The sequence below is a fragment of the Phalacrocorax carbo genome, chromosome 4 (genome assembly GCF_963921805.1).
Source record: "Phalacrocorax carbo chromosome 4, bPhaCar2.1, whole genome shotgun sequence".
Taxonomy (NCBI): domain Eukaryota; kingdom Metazoa; phylum Chordata; class Aves; order Suliformes; family Phalacrocoracidae; genus Phalacrocorax; species Phalacrocorax carbo.
In genome coordinates, this window is record NC_087516.1 from 15,233,895 (window position 1) to 15,254,072 (window position 20,178).

At 40.7% G+C, this 20,178-nt stretch overlaps 1 long non-coding RNA gene across 1 annotated transcript; it reads right to left on the reverse strand.

The window, feature by feature from the left end:
* Positions 1 to 5,491: 5,491 nt before the first annotated feature.
* LOC135313037 (uncharacterized) lies at positions 5,492 to 19,462 on the reverse strand. Its single transcript, XR_010372593.1, has 3 exons — positions 19,316 to 19,462; positions 17,406 to 19,201; positions 5,492 to 15,682 (listed from the first exon to the last, which is right to left on the reverse strand). It is a non-coding gene; the product is annotated as an uncharacterized LOC135313037 (long non-coding RNA).
* Between the last annotated feature and the right edge of the window lie 716 nt (positions 19,463 to 20,178).

Genomic DNA, 20,178 nt, shown 5'->3' on the forward strand with positions numbered 1-20,178 from the left:
AAGATGAATTATACTCAATTTAAAGGAAAACCAACAGAAAGAATTGCTCTTTGTTCAGTATTTTCAAAAGTTCTCTGATTTCAAACAAAGTAAAACTAGACAAAAATAAATATTAAAAGAATGGCTGGTGATTTCTGTGGAAATATGATAAGCTAATCCTGAATTCTTTCATAATACTTACCTCATATTTAGACATTAGTCTGTGGTAGGGATTTAGCTAATCTGAGGCATGACTACAGATCTTTAAACTCACACAGTCTAGAGAAATTCCCAAATTAAATTCTCAAAGAAAAATTATAGCTCTGAGATATTTTCAATAATTCCTTAGTTTAATTCTTTAGTATTCAAAGAGATTTCTACATGAGTAAGCACTGGTCTTAAAATATGATTACAGGAGAAAGGCTAATGGCCCTGGGCTGTAAGTCAAGGGGTGTGATAATGGATGATGACTTGGCATTTGCGATGCTGACTCTGCAATACCCTGTCAAGTTCTGGGTCCCCTGGGTCAAAACAGAGATGTGCAGATGAGTGGGAGCTCAGCTGAGGGCTACGAAGCTGCTTGGGGGGGGTTGGAGCATCTGACATAGAAGCAGAGGCTGAGGGAGCTCCAGGCTCGTTCAGTCTGGAGAAGAGGACGCTTAGGGGTGAATTTAATTGCTGTCTTCCACTTCCTGCGGTAGGGCAAGGTGGGAGAGGACGTAGCCAAACTCTTCTCAGGGGCAATGACCACCGGGTGCAGAAAGGGAAATTTTGGTTGTATACATGAAAATACAATGTTCACAATGGTTGGTGAAGCACTGGAAAATGAACCCAGAGAAGCACTGGCTTCTGAGCAACATGATTTAGCATCGAAGGTAGCCCCACACAGCTAGTGCAGGAGACTGGCCTAGGTGAATTCCAGAGGTGCCTTCCAACCTAAATTGTTTCCTGACTGTATGACAAAAAAAAATAATAGACATAGCTTTTGACAACATAAATTATACAAATTCCCTTAAGGAAATAAATTATACTACCAAAAGCACTTTCTAATTGGCATACTTTGATTTATTTTGGGGCTTTTACTGTATATAAAGATCACAAAAGCAGTCAAACTGATAAAGCCATTGAAGACATTGTCATACTGACAACTGCCTAATGTAGTTCCAGTCTAAATCTCTAGATAGTGGTCAGCATGAGAAATATACATATTCAAATCTTAAATCTTTCTGATTAAGTTTAGAAATTAAATCACGTCTTGAGGAAAACACATTAATGGCCATAGACTATTTCAGGCTATTTGTCGTTCTCCACTGAACTTTGAACTGCTGGGCTTTTAGCTAATACAAATGAAAATCTCATTGTAATAAGCACTTCCCACATTTACAAGAAACGGTTAATTTGTTGTCTATCCCCAGGTTTCATTCTTCCCAAAAATATTCCCCCTATCATACTTTGGTTTTTTATTTCTGTCATATATGATATTCCTAAAACAAGTGGTCTGCCAGTCATATTTTCTTTAGATCTTGAAGTTTGCCAGGGTAAGTGAAAATTTGAGAACTCTTTTTTTAGCAGCTCCATAACCATTGGCAAGTTAGTAGTTTGAGGAGTTGGTTCCAGGCAATTCACAAAATCATCCTAGAAATAATTGATTCATTGATAGGTTTAAATTAGAAACCCCTTTAAAATGTGGCAGCTGAAGGATCAGAATGTATATCCCAAGCTGGTACTTAAATTACTTTGTACATCATTTACTTATCTAAAAGACAGAAGTATCTGTTCATCAGGCAAACCTCAAAAATATAAAAAACCTCAAAAATATAATTCCCTATCAACAGACTTCAGCTTGATTATGTTTGGGCAGAAGGGAACTGAACATTAGAGTTAACATCTCATATAGTTTTTACTGTGTTTGAGAGCTCTCTGCCAAATTGTAAATGTAACAAGGATTCCATGACCTTAATGTTTTGTTTCTGCTTCATTTTGTAGCCTGGCTGCACTGCAGGTAAAGCCAGTTGGTACAGTCTTTAAACATGGCCAGTGATAAGGGTTTAGAAATGGTCTGAATGTTGGAGCTGGATAATAATTACAAATTGTTTTCATATTAGAGATTATTTTGACTACATACCTGATGAGGTGGAACAGTTCACAGAAAGTAAGTCAAGATCTGTTCCCACCCTAATATTAACCTACTTCTGGTTTATGCTCTTGTGATTATATAGCTTACTCAGTTAGATAGTTATTTGTCATTATCTCTTCTGTCCTGCTATTTGCGGTTTTAGTCCTCCCTCTTTGTAGTCCAGCTACATTTAACACTAATTGGATATCCTCTTCTCCTTCCTTCCCTAGAGTTGGGCACGTGCTCACACATGCTCAGGCAGAGCCCTAATCCACTGAAGTCCTCACCTTTCTGTCACCCAGCTTTCCCTGACCCTGATGATCTTAAGGGTCTTTTCTAAGCTAAATGATTCTATGATTCTATGACAGGCAAGAAGCTGGGGTGATGGCCCTCTTGGCCACTCAGTGCCCTCTGCTCATGATGAGACTCTCTAATCTTTCTTGTTTGGTTCTTAATTACTTGTCTCCCCTTTTCTTCTCTCTTTAGCCCTCTGGGAGTCTTGTTCTGCCCGTAGGGAGCTTGCTGTCCTTCAGAAGTTCAGCCCCTTCCATTGCCATCCCCGATCTGTGATGGGATGCAAATGCCCGTTTCTACTCCATACTGCACAGCAGTTGAGGTCCCTGGTGTCTCATGTACAACACAGCACTATGCTTTTCAGCCAGCAGGTAAAGATACGGAATATTTTGATTTTGTGTATATCAAAGTAGAATTGAGGGAAGATTTTTCCTACTAATAGAAATGAACCTGTGGTGGATCTTCAAGTACCTTTTAAATTCAATAAATCTCCAGGTTGAAAGGTTGTACATATATTAGACACTTGATTTACAGATCACTTACGTACATGAATAATTTTACCTTTATCATCAACCCTTGTTTAGAAAGGAGGAAACTGAGGCATAGAAATTGTAACACCCACAATTCTGATATTCACTATCATGCCATACTGCATAAAGACCTGACTGGAAAGAGGTTTTAAGGCTATGAACACTTGTTCAATCCTGATCTCTCCTGCCTGACTAGCTTAAAGAGTCTCTGTGGGGCACATAACGAAAACTTATTTAGGTCCAAACTCAAAATCAGAGCGTCTCAAAGAAATAAACGTAAAACGTAATATGTGAAAAAAAAGCAAAGTGAAAACCAAAGGTGGAAAATTGACCCTCAGATGGAGAAATAACTTACTGCTCAAATTGGAAGTGCAGTCCAGAATAAATCATTACTATTTATTAAAGAACACCCCAATACCTGTCTCTTGAAAAGAATCACCTGACACTGTAACAGCACTGCATGAGCTCTTAAAATGTCACTGAATAAAACAGAGAAATTCTGAGTCCACATCTGGAATCCTTTCAAATCCCGCTCCTCTGATTTGTATATATTGAATTTCTCCTGGTTCATCTGAAAATTATAGCTTGGGAGGTTCACTCAAAGGCTTGAAGCCTTGGTGTCTGCACAAACCAGGGCTTCTAGAGAAATCCTTGGCATTCCTCCTCGGGCTTTTGTGAACCTGCTTTATTTTCCTTTAGTGTTGTCAATGCCAATCTGGTAATTCCATTCTTTGTTTTCCTCTCAGAAAGGGTTGTCTCTAATTTGTGAAGGACTATTTTCTGCTCCAGGGAGAGATCTCCCAGGGTACAGTCCCTTCTCACAGGGTATGCAGAGTAACACACATGTCTGAATTTTCCCTTAAGGATAGAGAAGTAGGAAAACTGAGGAAGATAGTGCCAGAACACATCTGCTAGACTCCAACACCATCTTCATTTGTTTTCAGGTTATACAGGCTGCTTCCACCTCTGACAAAATCATGGTTGTCCTCCCATTTATTTCAGCTTCCTGTTTATATTTGGAGTTTGTTCATTTTTAAGTGCACTTCTCATCCTTACAGTCCAGGTGGCCTATTTTTTGTACTTAACATCCACAACTGAGATGTGATGATCTCCTTTTCTTTATCTATAGTGTGAGTCATTGGAAATTAGGGCACTTTGTAAGCACATCAGTCATGGTATTCACTTCCTGCTGGAACCGGGACAGGTTAGTCACAGTTGACATTTGTGAAGACATAAGGAAACATGTTTACTAGAAATTTAATCATTCTTACTTAACTGTTGGTAATTGTATTGTGGATAGTTGCACATCATTCTCAGATTTTGCCAAGAAAATCTAAGCACAAGTTAATACGTTTAGCCAGCTGGGAATACCTGCAGTTCCCTAAAACCCTTTTGCTGTTGCTATGGGCTGGCTGGGCTACTCACTTGGCTGAACTCAGAGCTGGCAGTATTAGCAGTATACTCACTTGCTTTAATGTCCAAAATACACGGCAGGGAACCCAAGGGGACCCACTCTGTCCCTTTTACCTTCACTGGAACATAAACATGAGGATTTGAAAGAAATTGCCCATGCTGAAGAGCCATTGATGTGCAAGAGAAGGGAATGACCACCCCTTCCCTCACTTCACGTCACCTGTACCTTATGATTGCACAGTGAAATACTGAACTACTCAGACTCAGGAATTAATGTTGAATGTACTGCTTACATTCCTGAGGGGTCTTTTTGTATATGTACTATGGTATAGTCTTTAACTATAAAATCATATACTCTTTTACAATTCTACAATACAGAGACTCAGTCTCCCACCAGCCTTGACCTTGTATTAGTGGTCTTAATATGTCTTAATTCATAGTGCCTTATGAATCCCTGTTCTGTTTAGTATGCTACATGTAGTGAATGACAAATTTGAAAATAAAAATACCTGTAAATATATATCATCCAGTCATATTGCCAAGGAACTTTCAAACATATTTCAAAAGGAAATTCTTGGTCATGAGGAGATTTCTTTTTTAAAAGGTAATTTTTGGGAATCATAGAGTCATAGCACAGCCCAGGTTGGAAGGGACCTCAAAAGATTATCTGGTCCAACCTTCTGTGAGAAAGGAAGGCTAGATGAGAATATCCAGCACCCTGTACAACTGCATCTTGAAAAACTCCAGTGGCGGGGACTCTGCCACATCCCTGGGGAGGTTGTTCCAGTGATGGATGTACTCACCATAAAAAATGCCTTTCTTATATCAAGATGAAACCTCCCCTGGTGCAACTGGTACCCATTGCCCCTTGTCTTCTTCATGTGACTCCTTGTGAAGAGACACCCTCAGTCCTCTTTGTAGCCTTTAAATACTAGAATACTGTGGTGAGGTCCCCCCTGAGCCTTCTCTTCTCCAGGGAGAAAAGACCTTACTCCTTCAGTCTTTCCTCACAGGGCAGGTTCTCCAGCCCTTTGCTCATCAGATGTATCACTTCAGAATTATAGTGACTGTACAAATGAAACACAACCCATTTGGGGCTGTCTTGCTTGCTGTCGTTGCATAGTAAGAAAATGGCATGTCAGTTTTGTATAAAGCTTTACTTTTATTCTATCCATTGTTTTCCTAACACATTGGTAACAGCTTTCCAAACACAGATATTAGTAGATGGAAAATTCTAAATTACAAGTTAAAACATTAGGTGTACAGTTAATTGTTGTTTGTTGTGGGATCAACAGATTTTGCCATAACATAAAAACAAAAAAAACTTCATACTAGCTACTGCCCAATAAAACATTCATGTAGCAGAGCTCACAGAAAGAAAAAAGAAAAAGGACAACATTTATACATTGAAACACAAACAAAAAGAGGGATTTTTTAAAATAGCTAGGCCACAGTATATAGGCAATAAAACCATAAGCTTTTTTCTCAGTGTTATGACTTTCTTTTATATGTAGTTCTTCCCTTTGAAGTTAACAGCCATATACTCAAATTTGAGTATATGGTTGAGCTTCTGCTTGATAAAAAGTGATTCCTTGTTTATACTTACCCATGAGAACAACAGATGTAGATCGCAGCCCACCTCCATCTCCTATTTCTAGGCTAAAAGTAAGCATTTTCCTTCAGCTTTGGTGGAAGATATGAGGACTTTTGCTGAGAAGCTTGTGGAGGATGCAAAGACAATCTGCCTGTAAGGACAGAAACTCAAGGACTCAAGTCTTTGACTTCTCATATATGAAAAGCATCATCAGCATCAATGTTTTCACACTAGAATGATGCAATCTGAGCAGTTTCCAACTGTACCCTGGCTGGTTTTAGGCCACAGTTATCATCAAGATCATGTTAAATAGTGGATAGTAAACTTTTCATTTGGGTTCTGCAAAATACTGATTAATGAAATATCTAATTCATTCTCATTGAGTTCTTATCAATTAAGGTCTGAAAAGATCACCTTGTGGAATAGCCTACAATATATGGAAGCTGGGTACAACTTTTAGTATGTCAGTCTTTAGCCTGATAATTTTATATGACTTACTACATCATTACATTTTGTATATGACAATAAATTATATGCCTTGTATATTTTAATATATAATTGCAATAATTTTTGGAAGTCCAATCAATATTGAAGTATATAATACACTGCTATATTATGTTACATAATGCATTTATATCTATTCTATTATATAAATCTTACAATTTATTCCAGAAATTATAACTTCTGTTTTCATCTGCAGAATTCAAACTATTGGTTGAGCCTTACAATTTCCTGCCTGTTACCTCAACTTCATTCTGTTCCAAGAAGATCAAGACAGAAATGAAAAGGATTTAGGAACAAAGTTAACTATACTTTTCAGCATTATGGTGTAGTGAAACATTTCTCCAAGTCACTGACAACACTGCAAAGAGATTACTGTTACATTGGATCTCTGGATTACCATTTCAATATTCCGGGTAAGCCCCCGTGCTGGATACTCCTTTAGAAGGTACTACGGCCAACTCCTCAGAAAGTTTCAGGCCTCCCAAGCTGTGAGTGCCTGTCTTATCAAATAGCTGTCCTGCCTTCAGCTGCTACCTGAGAGACAAAAGTCCATGATCCAATTACCTAGCCCTGGGTCTAGTAGTAAGCTGTCAGATGGACACAGTCCCCTTTAAAGCTTGAATCTTCTGATTTACTGATCATCTCGGGTTTATAGATGACCAATGTAAAAAAGCAGATGCAGAGAGATAGTCTTTGGAGGGAGTTTTTAACATTCTATTGTTTTATATTCCCAGGATAGGAACAAGAAGGTAAAGATCATTTAGAAATGGCCCATTTCCAAAATGCAATGTCCTTTGTGTTCACCCTTCACTTCGGACTCCTTTCTTGAAGCCCATAAAAACCAGGTCCCCCCCCTTCATCAGGCTGCTGTAAGCACAGCTTAGTTCCTCTCGTGAACTTTTGTCTGGCTGAGGACCAAGCTCACTTCGTTATTTTTTTGTCTCTCCTGCCAAAAATCTTCCTGTGCAAGATGTACTCCTTTCTCTGCTAACACCTAGTTTCTTTTTTCAGATCCTGTTCATATTCTATTGCTCCAAGGCCTCTTCTGACAGGAAAAATAATTTATATTCTGATTTATGCCAATTCCTGACAGTTCAGGTACTTTGTTGGTCACAGTGCAATTGTTAATAAATCTTTTGTTCCTGCTGTAGCAGTACTGCCCCACTATGACTGAGGAAGCATCCTTGAATGGGGCTGCTATGGTGTTTGCAGCTGTAGGAGAACTTGGGGAGTGGGGGAAAAATACAAATGTAAACAGATAATTCAGTAAATCACGTGGCAACAGCAGACTGCTTTAGGGACCAGCACAGCAGTAGTGTGTGGGATTCTTTGCCTGGCTCTATAGTCTAGCTTCAGGATAGGAATTTCCTTCCTGAGAGCTCCAGTTCTTTTTCCCTGACTCCAGCTTCTGGGCAAAGGAATGGAAAAATGCTTCGCTAGTGCAGTCAGTTCTCAGATAGTAGAACAGGCCATAGTTGTTATCAAGAGCTAGCATAAACTGGAGCAGTCATTTTTATCCCTTTTAACTGGATTCAGATCCATGGATTCTTGGGTAAGAGCTGTCGTCAACTCAAATCACAATCTTTTAAAAGCAGATTCAGCAATGTAGCATGTCAACACTGTGCAAAGAATATAATTTGGTGTAGACCCTCGCAGTCCACCTTAAAAAATATATATAAAATTAAATGCTTCTTAGTTGTGGAATAACTCCTTGTAAATGCCAGGTGTTGGTCACAGTTTCTCAGGCAGAAGCTACACTAAATATTGGGGAAACCACTCACATTGCTACTTGTTGAGTTTTTAATAGGTTTCAATGTTCAAATGAGAAGAGTGTATTCCTGAAGATATGTAGCAATAAAGTACCAAATAAGTCACAGAATCACATACAGTAGGGGTTGGCAGGGACCTCTGGAGATCATCTCATCCAACCCGCCTGCTTGAGCAGGCACACCCAGAGCAGGGGGCACAGGAACGCGTGCAGGCAGGGTTTTGAATGTCTCCAGGGAAGGGAATCCACAGCCTCCCTGGGCAGCCTGTGCCCCTGCTCTGGCACCCGCACAGGAAAGAAGATCTTTTTCTCATATTGAGGTGGAACTTCCCGTGTTCCACCTTGGGCCCATTGCCCCTTGGCCTGTCACTGGGCACTAATGAAAAGAGCCTAGTCCCATCATCCTGACACCCACCCTTTAGATATTTATAGGTATTGATGAAATCCCCCCTGTGTCTTCTCTTCTCCAGGCTGAACAAACCCAGGTCTCTCAGCCTTTCCTCATAAGGGAGATGCTCCACTCCCCTGATCATCTTGGTAGGTCTCCGCTGGACTTGCTCAAGCAGTTCCCTGTCCTTCTTAAACTGGGGGCCCCAGAACTGGACACAGCACTCCAGATGTGGTCTCACTAGGGCAGAGTAGAGGGGGAGGATAAACTCCCCTGACCTGCTGGCCACGCTCCTTTTAATGCAGCCCAGGATACTGTTGGCCTTCTAAAATGATTTAGAAAGAAAGGCACACTGCTTTTTGCTTTCTATCTGCATTTAAAATGCACTTACAGAAACACTGCAGTCAGCAAAGGGCCCATTGGTGCACATCTGACACAGAACAGAACATCATCAAAGTGTGAAAGTCTATCTGCAGAAATAATAAAATTCTTCACCCTCAACTTCAGTTGCTGAACCTATTACTCAGAATGATAATGTCAAGAATGCTTTACTGCAACATTGCTGGCAGAAAGGCCAGGTTAAGAGATTAGAGCATTGTACAAGCCTTAGCCACAGAATTCTCCCCAGAATGAAATTCTCTCCATTAATATACTTTCTTATCTCCTGTCTTTCTTATACTAGCAAGAAACCACTTTGGTGGTTTCCTGTATCCTAGAGAGCACTGCAGTCATTGTGCTGCAGTCTGCCTTCTGGTGGCAAGGCAGAGAGAATTACCATCATAATTTTATTTTGGTTCTCAGTGAAAGTTTAGTGCAATGAACATATTTTCAGAAATTTTCAATTTAAAGACAAACTATCAGAGTGCTCCTGACGAAGCCTGCTAAGCAAATGAAGTAATCCAGAGAGTTAAAGTATGCCATGTCTTAATATAAATATGATAGTGGGTTTTTTGGAGCTAACAGAAGAGTAACAGAGCTGGGGTGAACAGGTAGAGCAAGACTCAGGTCTATACCCATCTCCGCTACTTTCCTAAGGGCATTTCCACCACAGTATGTCTTGAATTTCCTTCCTCTTACACATAGTAAATGACACAAAGAGCAAATACAAACACTGAAGAAACAAAAAGCAACCACTCCTTTTTCCCAGGATTAATATAAAGGCTACATAGTAGTTTCAGGAAACAACTGCTTGGGGAAAACCTTTTTTTCTACCTATACAATCCTGAACCTCCTGCAACCGTACATCGTAATGACGTCAAGACCTTCTGACTGGCTTTGACCTATGAATCCTAATTCTACCAACAAGCAGATCTCATTTCATTTCTCTTCCCTTTCTTCCAGGCTATTGTTAGTTAGTTAATACTTCCTGAATTGTTAACAATACATCATTATCCCTGTTTCTATACATTTGCTTCAAATGTATAGAAAATGTATAGAAACCTGTGAGTCAATGCAAACTCCCTCTGGGAAAGAAAGTGGGGAAGAGGATGAAGAATAAGCAAGGATGAGAGCAATAAGAAACAGGAGAGTTTATACAATACACATTAATAAGTAGAGCTGGTTGGTAATAACTTCTCTCCTGGTTCATTTTAACTGCCTTTTATGAACACCAAAATGGTTATGGCTTTAGTGAAAGTTAATGCAAAAAGGTGGGGTTGTTGTCCCTATTTTTAATGATTGAAATTATTTTCTTTGTTTTGGTTTACCTTTTTTAAGTGTCTTCTCAAATTTATGTCAAATGAAGAACTCTCACAGCACATTTCAATAAAAATTTCAATAAAACATTTCAATAAAAAATAATTGTTGTTAACACTGCTGGTAAAGATTTAATCTTTTTGTGCTATGATCTTTTTTTTTAACATCCTAAAAGACACCCTTAGCTGGTTTTATTTTTCCTAGTTAAAAGTGTGTCGCATTAAGTTGCGATGTTCATTTAAATAAAATTGCTTTAAAACTGCTTTGAAATCAGACCTGACAGAAGCAAAGTGTTGGAGGTTGGGGGAGGTCAAACAAAGTCATATATTGCATCTCTCTTTCTTGGACAATTCCCTCTTGTTCTGTGACAGTCAGAGAATAGTTACATATTTCCATACATTGACCTAAGTTTTAAATGAGATGGGTATCAACTGTATTTGAACTGGTGTAACAGCGCAAGTGAGGTCTTTCAGATTCTGTAAAAGGTGCTTTAAAATGCTTTCTTTATCATTAACTCCTAAATGTGACAGCAGATGTGAAAACCACCTGCTGAAACCAGAAATGATTAAAGGTATTTTGTTAGTTGTGAATCTTTTTGTTAATCATTAAATTTTTAACCTAAAAGTCTCAGCACCTTTTTCCTTGTGGGACAGACCTAACTGTGAAAGACCAACTATGTCCGAAGAACTCCTTCATAAATGGCCCAGAAGGATCAGGAGAGACTGCAAGGAACTTTTCTTTCCAGAAGTACAGAAAACAAAGAAAATGTTCAAAATTTTCGTGTAAAAGCCAGAGGCGATGAACAAACACAGTCTGTAAACAATCAGATCAGCAGTCACCGCTATATTGATGTGTCTGCAGTGACTGATCTCTCTGATATAAAAAAAGGATTTCAGCAGTAGGAAGGAGAAATTTCCTGATGCCAAAATGGCTATGACAGCTAAGGGTACGTTTCACAAGCTTCCCAGATGCAGAGGCAGCAAGTGACTTCCTGCCTAAATTATTTTTTGTCGGTTTGCTGGCTCAGATATATGTGATGTATGCAGGCTTCTTAGAGATCTGACACATCTCCTGTCAACCTAATGAAATTTTCATTGTCCTGAACTTTCAGTATGGACTGAAAGTTCACTTTTAGTTGACGTTTATGTGCTTCACTAGGTTCTCATTTGTATTAAATGAAAATTGCACTTTAATATTAAAAGCAGGATTAAAAAAGGACAAACATCAACATATTAATATGTTAGTACAGGGCTGTCCATATCCTATGTCAAGAAGATGCGGAGCATTTTCTCTCTAACTGCACCAGATGGCTGTTGTGACAGACACCGGATCAAAGAGGCTGAGCAATAACACGAGAAGGCAATTTCCACAGTATTGGCAGCTCAGATTTAATTACAAGACCTCAAATTTGAGTGCTGCTGTCCAGGAAGCATGGATAGTGAAGCTGGGAAAATATTAATTCAACATACAGTCTTCTCATGAAACCCCTGTTGACTCGTTAGTAAAGATTTAATCTACCCTCACATCAAACACTGTATGAGAGGGCTTCCTTACTGTTCTCTATGTGAAGTGCCCTAAGACTCAGCTCTGCAAGGAAATGCCCTCCTCACAGCTTTCAGAAATTCAAAGGCTCAGTTTGTCCTTCTATCGTTAGTTAATTTGAACAATTTTCTGGAAAATGAAGGCTTGTGACCTGTTTTAAATTTCAAATTTACTTTTAGAGCAGGCCTTTTCTGGAGTGGCCTTTCCTTCTTCCAGAGAGACCATGGCTGGACAAAATGGTTGCAGGCTTTGTGTGGCACTGATGCCTGCCTGGGTACTTCTGTAAGGCACGAAGCACACCAGGTGGCCTGTCCGCCTGCTTCTTCACCTTCGGGGACCACTGAGCCAACATGGCCTTTCTCCCTTTTGCACCTGAGGCATCTCAGTCGTCTGCCTTTGGCACTGCAGCACTCTGGGCAGATCCACAGTAAGATGCAAAGAGTGCAGCATATTTTTTTGTTACACACAGGCCCCAAAATAACTGGAACTGGAACCCAGTTTTTACCTTGAATGCACTTGTGGGACTTGTTAATATAATCTTAGTTTCCTCACAGCAAAGAATTTACCTGGCTGTAAACATGGGCCTGGCTGTCACTTACAGCTCTGAGTCATGCAACATCAAGTTCTCTATTAAGTAGATTTGAGCTTATGTATAAGAGAGAAAGACTGAAAGTGAAGAGATCTTTTGCACTTGTACAGCATCTAAAACAACAGGACCTCAGGTTTGTGATTCCATGGTTTGCAGTGGATAATGAAATACAAATGAATGACTATCACATTACTTCATATGAATCCTGGGCCTATTGAAACCAATGGACATTTTGTTACTGGCATCAATTACATAATGACTTCTGCATCTTTTCTTGCATTTCAGATAAAGCACAATCAAAATCAAAACTACATATCAAAACTACAAAAATAGTGGGAAAGGAACTCAATAAACTGCAAGTATGGAGTTTTCTTTATCTGCTTCTTTGGCTTTGTTAAACTCAGTTAAGTGGAACCTTTAAAATTCAGGATGGTGTTAAGAAGAATGAAAACATAATAAAATTATGAGCCCATCTGAGCTAAACAATTAATTTAATGCAAAAGCAGGTCTTTAAAAATGATCAGAAAAATAAAACCAAGCAGTATGGTAGACTATATTGCCAAGAACCCCAAAAGGCAATTCACGGCTTGTGAACAGTTTTTTCAAGGAACTGGCAGATCAGGAAGACCAGTCTAGACCACAGTAGACTTAGTCTGTATTTCCAACATTGTTTCCCCAGACAGAAGAATTGAAAATATTTTTATGAACATAAGTTAAAGAAGCAAATAATGCTCCACAAATGGGTAAATACTCTGTTTGGGGTCTCTAACATGGATTCACAGAGTACACAGACTCCCAAGATCAGCACTGCTGGAGTTACTAGACTTAAAGACACTGAAAGAACATGGCTGGCGATGATGAAAAGGACAAGTTGGCTCTTACAAAGAGCCAATTATGAAATTACAATTAAAAGTCATGCACAAGTGTCAGGAGGAAATATCTATGGAGGTGGTTGAGTCTCCATCCCTGGGGGTATTTAAAAGAAGGGTAGACGTGGTGCTTGAGGATATGGTTTAGTGGTGGGCTTGGCAGCCTCAATGATTCTATGATTCTATGTTATGATGTCTAGACATGATCTAGTCACAGTCCTGGGCAACCAGCTGTAGGTGGCCCTGCTTGAGCAGGGCTTTGGACAAGATGACCTCAGAGGTCCCTTCCACCATCACCCACTCTATGATTCTGTAGAGATATTATACATATTAAAAAAGAGAGATTATTTGTAAAAGTCATGTAATTTTAATGGCTGTGGCAAAGCCATAGTGAAAAGAGCATGAGGAAACAGAAACAAATAAAATACTGCCTCTATGTTTTTGCTTGATCAATGACTCTCTTCCTTCAGTTTTTGTGTCAGTATAACTTGACTGAAACCAGCCTTTTCTGGCATCCCAGGGGATTCTACATGCAGCCAGTTCCTTGTCTAGCAGTTTGTTACAGAGTCAAGGTGTTGTGGTTTATCCCTAGCCAGCAACTAAGCACCACACAGCCGCTCGCTCACTCCCCCCACCCCTGTGGGATGGGGGAGAGAATCAGAAGGGGAAAAGTAAGAAAACTTGTGGGTTGCGATAAGAACAGTATAGTAGTAGTAATAGTAGTAGTAGTGGTGGTGGTGGTGGTAGTAGTAGTAATAGTAATAATAATAATAATAATGTAATTAATAGGAAAACAACAAAAGAGAGAGAACCAAAACCTGGGGAAAAATAGACAAGTTACACAACTGCTCACCACCGCAGTCCCCGAGCCACAATTGCTGCCACCCGGCCAACTCCCCCCAGTTTATATACTGAGTGTGATGTCCTATGATATAGAATATACCTTTGGCCAGTTTGGGTCAGCTGTCCTGGCTGTGCCCCCTCTCCTCCCAGCTTCTTGTGCACCCGGCAGAGCACGGGAAGCTGAAAAGTCCTTGACTAGTGTAAGCTCTACTTAGCAGCAACTAAAACATCAGTTTGTTATCAACATTATTCTCATGTTAAATGCAAAACACAGCACTATGCCAGCTACTAGAAAGAAAAATAACTATCCCAGCTGGAACCAGGACACAAGGAATCTCCTGTGATATTTAAGTAGGTTAGTCCTTCATTCAGCATTTGTGCTTTTAAGGGGAAAAAACAGAATTATTCTGGAACTATCCAGTTTTCATTTTTTTTCAGAAAGCTTACTGTTCAAATAAAATCCATCTTCAGTTAACAAAAAGCTTGTATATATGTCTGCCAGGAAGGCATGTAACTTCTTCATGGATTTGGAAGTTGAGGGTGAAAACACATGCCAGATCTTACTGGGTTTGGGTCTCTAGGTCCCATTTCTGCACTGGTTCTTAATCTGAGCTGGAATCACTTTCTTCCTAAATTGGAACTGCTGCTTGACACAGTTAGAGGCTATGGTATGCTCCTCAATAACAGGGAGACACAGCAACCTGAAGCACGGTAATGACTGTCAGTATGTGGCATGGTTTTGATCTGACCCAGTTAACCCAGTATGAGATGATAACTGGGTCCAGTCTGGAAGACAGCAGACTACAAGGACCATTCACAATAGGCATTATGGACAAAACTGTGCCAGGTTTGGCTTCTGTACCCTACACAGTCCTCCAACAATATACCAGCAGACTTTGTACCCTCAGGTGATTCCCGAAGGCATGCAGCACACTCAGGTCATGTCAGGTTATCAAACTATGCCCCTGGTGGGTTTCAACACAGCACTTATATTATTTCAGTCATGCTGAACTCAAAATTGTGTCGTAGGAGCCCAGAAACTGTAGTGGTCAGGAGAGGTACAAATCCAAGCACCATGTGGTGTGGACATGAATAAACTGTTCCACTTTGACCCTGCTTTATCTTGCAGTATGTATCTGGCCCTGCTTTGTTTTGCAGTATGCCTGCAGCCATGGGGTCTTTGACCTCCAGGCTTGTTGGTCCCGGTGAGAAAGAAATAGTATTTCTGCTGGGGGTAGAGGGAGGAGTCAATCTTGTTAAGCACCAGACAATGGTGTAGTTTAATCACCTGAAAACTTAATGTGTAACAAGTAAGACATTCCTGGGTGCAATTTAAATGCCTTCGATATGCATCAGTCCGAATTTGATGATCTAATAGTTCCTTCTGACCTTAACTTCAGTGAGATATGTCACGAAGGGAGGTGTCTCACCAGGGGTCACTGGGAAGCAAGCTCCAGCCCACAGAAGAGTGGCCTGAATTGTTTCCTCTGGCAATTTTTTTAGCATGACACATTACCATCTTCTCAGATAATAAATGACAGGGGAAGTCTTTTCTTGCCTAAGAAAAGTAATGATACAATTTATGAGAATAAAGCACTAAGACAGCACTGTGTTAAATAAGGTAACAGCAACATAATATCAAGTAAAAATCTCCCATAAAATCTACTGGCATGTAGCAATGATCATAATGTAGGTGTTATCTTAGGTGTAACATGATGGTACAGATTGCAAAAGAGAGGTGGAAACTGCCGTCATGTTGTATAGCAAACAGGAAATTGTTCCAATTACAGCAGACAAAGAAAAAACCTCTCTTCTATAATTACATAAACCTGGCTAAATCACCAGGATATAACAATTGCACTCAATGAATGGCCACTTATCCTGTGCAGAACACAAATCTGGCAAAGCATCATATTGGCAGAGTACCAATCCTGCCACGCTCGTGAGGCAGGCATGTATGACTCAGCAGAGAAATACATTGGTGTTGAGTGACGCTAGGTTTCCCTTCTACCAACACCATTTGAAGTGAGACCTTTCATGCTGTGAATAGGATATGGGCACACTGTCCGCACATCTCTAAAGGGAAATCCTCCCCAAATACTCAGAATGTGGTTGCTGGGGGACATATGGACTCTCTTTCTGTATTGACAGGGCAAGCACTAATAACGAATGAGACAGACAATAGAGCAAAACAAGGAGTTAAATGGATAAATAAATAGTGCAAACCACTTCTACATACTTTCAGTAATACGTATCGTGCTAGCATGCTGCTGGTCATGAAAACAAATCACATGGTATGTATTAGCCAGTAATGGACAAACCCACATCAAAATACAGGAAGAAGGCTTTTAGGTATAGAATTCCAATTTTAAAAAGTTCTGTTCTGGTAGGCATACTAGTAAGTGCATTGTTGTTATTACAGGGCTTGCCTAGGTCATGGGAAAGAAGAAGGATTTTAGAGATGAAGAATTTTAAGCTATGGACTTCCACCTAAAAGAGCAGCCAAACTGTAATTTAGCTGATCTCTTTAAAAGCCTATCTCTTTAAGATCCTAGTTTCTATGGAAAAATCAACCACTGTGAGCTGTATATGGACAATTATGACTTGTGCATTAATCCCTTTTAGAAGTATAGCATTTTTTAATGTTGCCATCATAATCTAATAATCTAAAGTTTAATGATTTAATGTGCACTTCACAACCCAATGCCAGAAAAGACAGACATATTTATATTAAAAAAGAGTATCTATTGTATTTATCAGAATCTGGCACCATTTAGAAAACCACTCCTAGGAGATGTTATTTTTGACGCTCAGGTTCCCTTATCCAAACTTCCTTTTCTTCTCCTTAAAAATATCCAGAAATTTAAAAATACTTGGCAGAATTTAATTAATTTTGGTAAGTGATTGGCATGATATAACCTAAATCCCAGTACTGCAGCACTGCTGCTTAATGTATAATGCAAGTGTCCCAGAGGTTAATACTTACATTAGTTTAATGCCAAAGTGATACAGTGGCTTGAAAGCAATGATACCTGGGAAAGCAAACTCATCATTCTGTAAATAATCACGCAAAGCCAGTCTTGCATTTCCACGTACTGCCAGGCAGCAGGAAAAGATGTCAAAAAAAGAATTAGCCCACAAACATGATATCTGTCCCGCAGTGCTGGGTAGATGCTGAATTCCACTAAACTCTCTATGGAGCTGAGAAAAACCAGCAGTGAGAGCACATGGTGTACTTTATCTCAAGCTTTCCTTTCATAAACCTGGCAGTAGTTCCTTACCTTTGGAACTTTGGAGAAATGGGGAGATCTGTGCTGTCCATCTGTTATCTTATGGAGGACAGTGCATCGTTCAGATCATTCAGACACTACTCCAAGGGAACAGAAAGAGATGTGATGACCTAAAGAGTTTAAAGTAGCTTCTATCTCAGGACAGCATTTCCAAAGGTCTAGCAGGACCTCGTGATGACAGGCTAAGACTGTCTGGGAACCAAAACAGTTGTGTTGGAGCTAGTGAGTGCTGTGTGGTAAGATCTTGTTTCTCTTGGTGGAGCACACAGAATGAGAGAGCAGCCACATGGACACCAAGCCATACACCTCAGCCAAATAAGAGATAAAACAGGCATCTAGCGGAAATACTTTAGAAGCAGAGGCCTGATTTTTTTCTCTGGAAGGCTGATCTTAAGGTAAGTCCTTTTCAAAGGGATACTAATCAAAAGCCTTGATCTGGCTATGGCCTGTCAAAAGTAACAGATTCTTATCATTGTCAGCGTTAGAAACCTCACCAAATAAAATCCAAGAACTTCTTGGAGAAGACAGAGCAGTCTGGCTGAGATGGAGGTTTTCTGCTACTTGCTGTTAAAAAAATGCTCTCTTTCAGCCACTTGTCCATATGGATGTGCCTTGGTGTCTGTTCTCTGCAGGTAGGCCACTGTTGAGAAGAAATGGTAAAAACCCCTTGAACTTGTTAACCACTGAAATAGTGGGAACTGATACCAGTTGATGATGTAGGTGCCCCCCGAAGCTCCCAATGCTTTTTTCCTGAAAAACAGAAGTGCCAGGAAAGGTACGCAAAACTCAGATTGTGCAAAACCTGCACCCCAATCCCGTTTGCTGTGACAGGAACCTGACTCAAAAATGCAACAGCCTTGTCTTTGTCCTTAAAGTGTACACTGCAGGTACATGGAAGGAGCTTTGACTTTAGACCGCAACACAAATTTGAACTATGGACTTTCAGGTAAAGAATATTTCATCTTCTGGAAAAGGTGGGATGAAAAAATTGTAAACAAATCCAGCCAACTCTACATAGTCTCCTCTGGATGCATGGGAAAACTGTCTCCCTCTCTCCCCAGGTCAACCCCCCACAGACCCTGGGGCTCTCCCTGTGGGCCTTCCCAGCCCACATGTCCACCTCTGGCTCTCACAGTGTCCCCACTGAGTGTGCCCAGTTATGCTGAGGGCAGGCACAGCTTGCCCCCATCCCACCAGCATGCCCTCAAGGACCAGGGTGCCATAGGCCAGGCAGGGCCATTCAGCAATCTTCCTCCTTGCTGTCCAGACAGCTGCTGTGACACTGAGCCTTGTTCACACTAGACATGGAAATCAAGCAGGTATATGGTCCAGCATGGTGCCTGGCCATGCTCTCTGCGACCTAACCTTGACAACTCAACTCAGCTGAGTTTCTTTGTATCCAGTGTGGGCCTCAGCCTCATTTTCTTTTTGGTGTCCTGTAGCCAGGTACAGAGGAGTCCTCCTGAACATCTTCAGGGATAAGCGAAGAGTCATAAGCTTTTATGAGTAGGGTCTTTGAAAAGAGACTGGAGTTGGAGAGCAGACCTGGATGGTACAGCTAAGACAGATGACCTCCAGCCCAAGATGATCTGTAGGTTGGTGTATTCTTGGAGTAGAATGAACTGTTCTGGAAAGACACTGAGATGGTGGCTGGAATCACTGATGGTGGTCAGTCTCTCTCTACTGCCCTGCCAGAAATGCTGCATGTGAGAGGATGAACTGACAACATTATCAAGGGAGACTACTGTGTGTGGAAGCCTTTCCTCTTCTTTGGTGGCTCTGACCATCTGTGAGAAAGAGAACAAGAATGATTGAATAATACACGCACTGGGCAAGCCTCAATTTTCTCAGTTATCTCCTGTGTAGAAGGACTGTTGTGCTTCAGATATTTTCAGGCATACCTGCATCACCAAGAAACCTGGAGACAGCTATGGTGCCAGGAGACCTAAGTCAGGTCAGCTGTTGTTGTCTGGGTTAGGTGCTATCCCTGTGCCCCTTGAGCAATCTGCTGATGGCACACCCCTTGTTGCCTTTGGGACCCTGCCCACATTGCCGCCGCAGGACTGTCTCTGCAGCGTGACCAACCTTGTCAGCTGCAGTAGGCTGCCCGCAAAACCCAACAGCACTCTTCTGCCAAGGAGTGTAATCTAACAACCTTGAAAGACCTTTCCTTCATATCAGTCCTTTGTTGGCTCAGCTGGTCGTTGACTCTTGCACAGTCCAGCTATGACGTTCTCTGTGCATTCATGGTTATCAGGGTAGGGTCAGCAACTCTCTCTGGTTCCAGCTCTCTGTACAATTGGTTTTGCTGCCTTGTTATACACTGCAGATTTTACTTCTGCTCTCACTGACTCTGTTAACCTACACATTAATCAATCAAGCTGTACTGACCACAAAAGAGAGGAAATGATTTAACTTGTTTTGTTGGTAAGTCGTGTATGATCTGGTCCCCTGATAAATAAAGGCTCATTTATTCATATTTTGTTTCAGTATCAGAGCTGCTGTACAAACCTCCACTGTTTTCACCTTTGAGTTGTTTCTTAACTGATCAAGCACCTCATTGATTCTCTTAGCACTGGTCAACCCCTACAGTGACCACAGGTGCCAAAGCTCCAGTGCATGTGTCTTCGTCCTTCAGTTCCTCTCTCCTGCCTTGTGAACTGAAGACTCAGCACCTTGCCTTTGATTCCAGTTTGACCAGGCATCACTTTCTCTGCTCTTGTAAGGAAAGATTGTTGCAGAGTTGCCCTTAAACACAGGCATA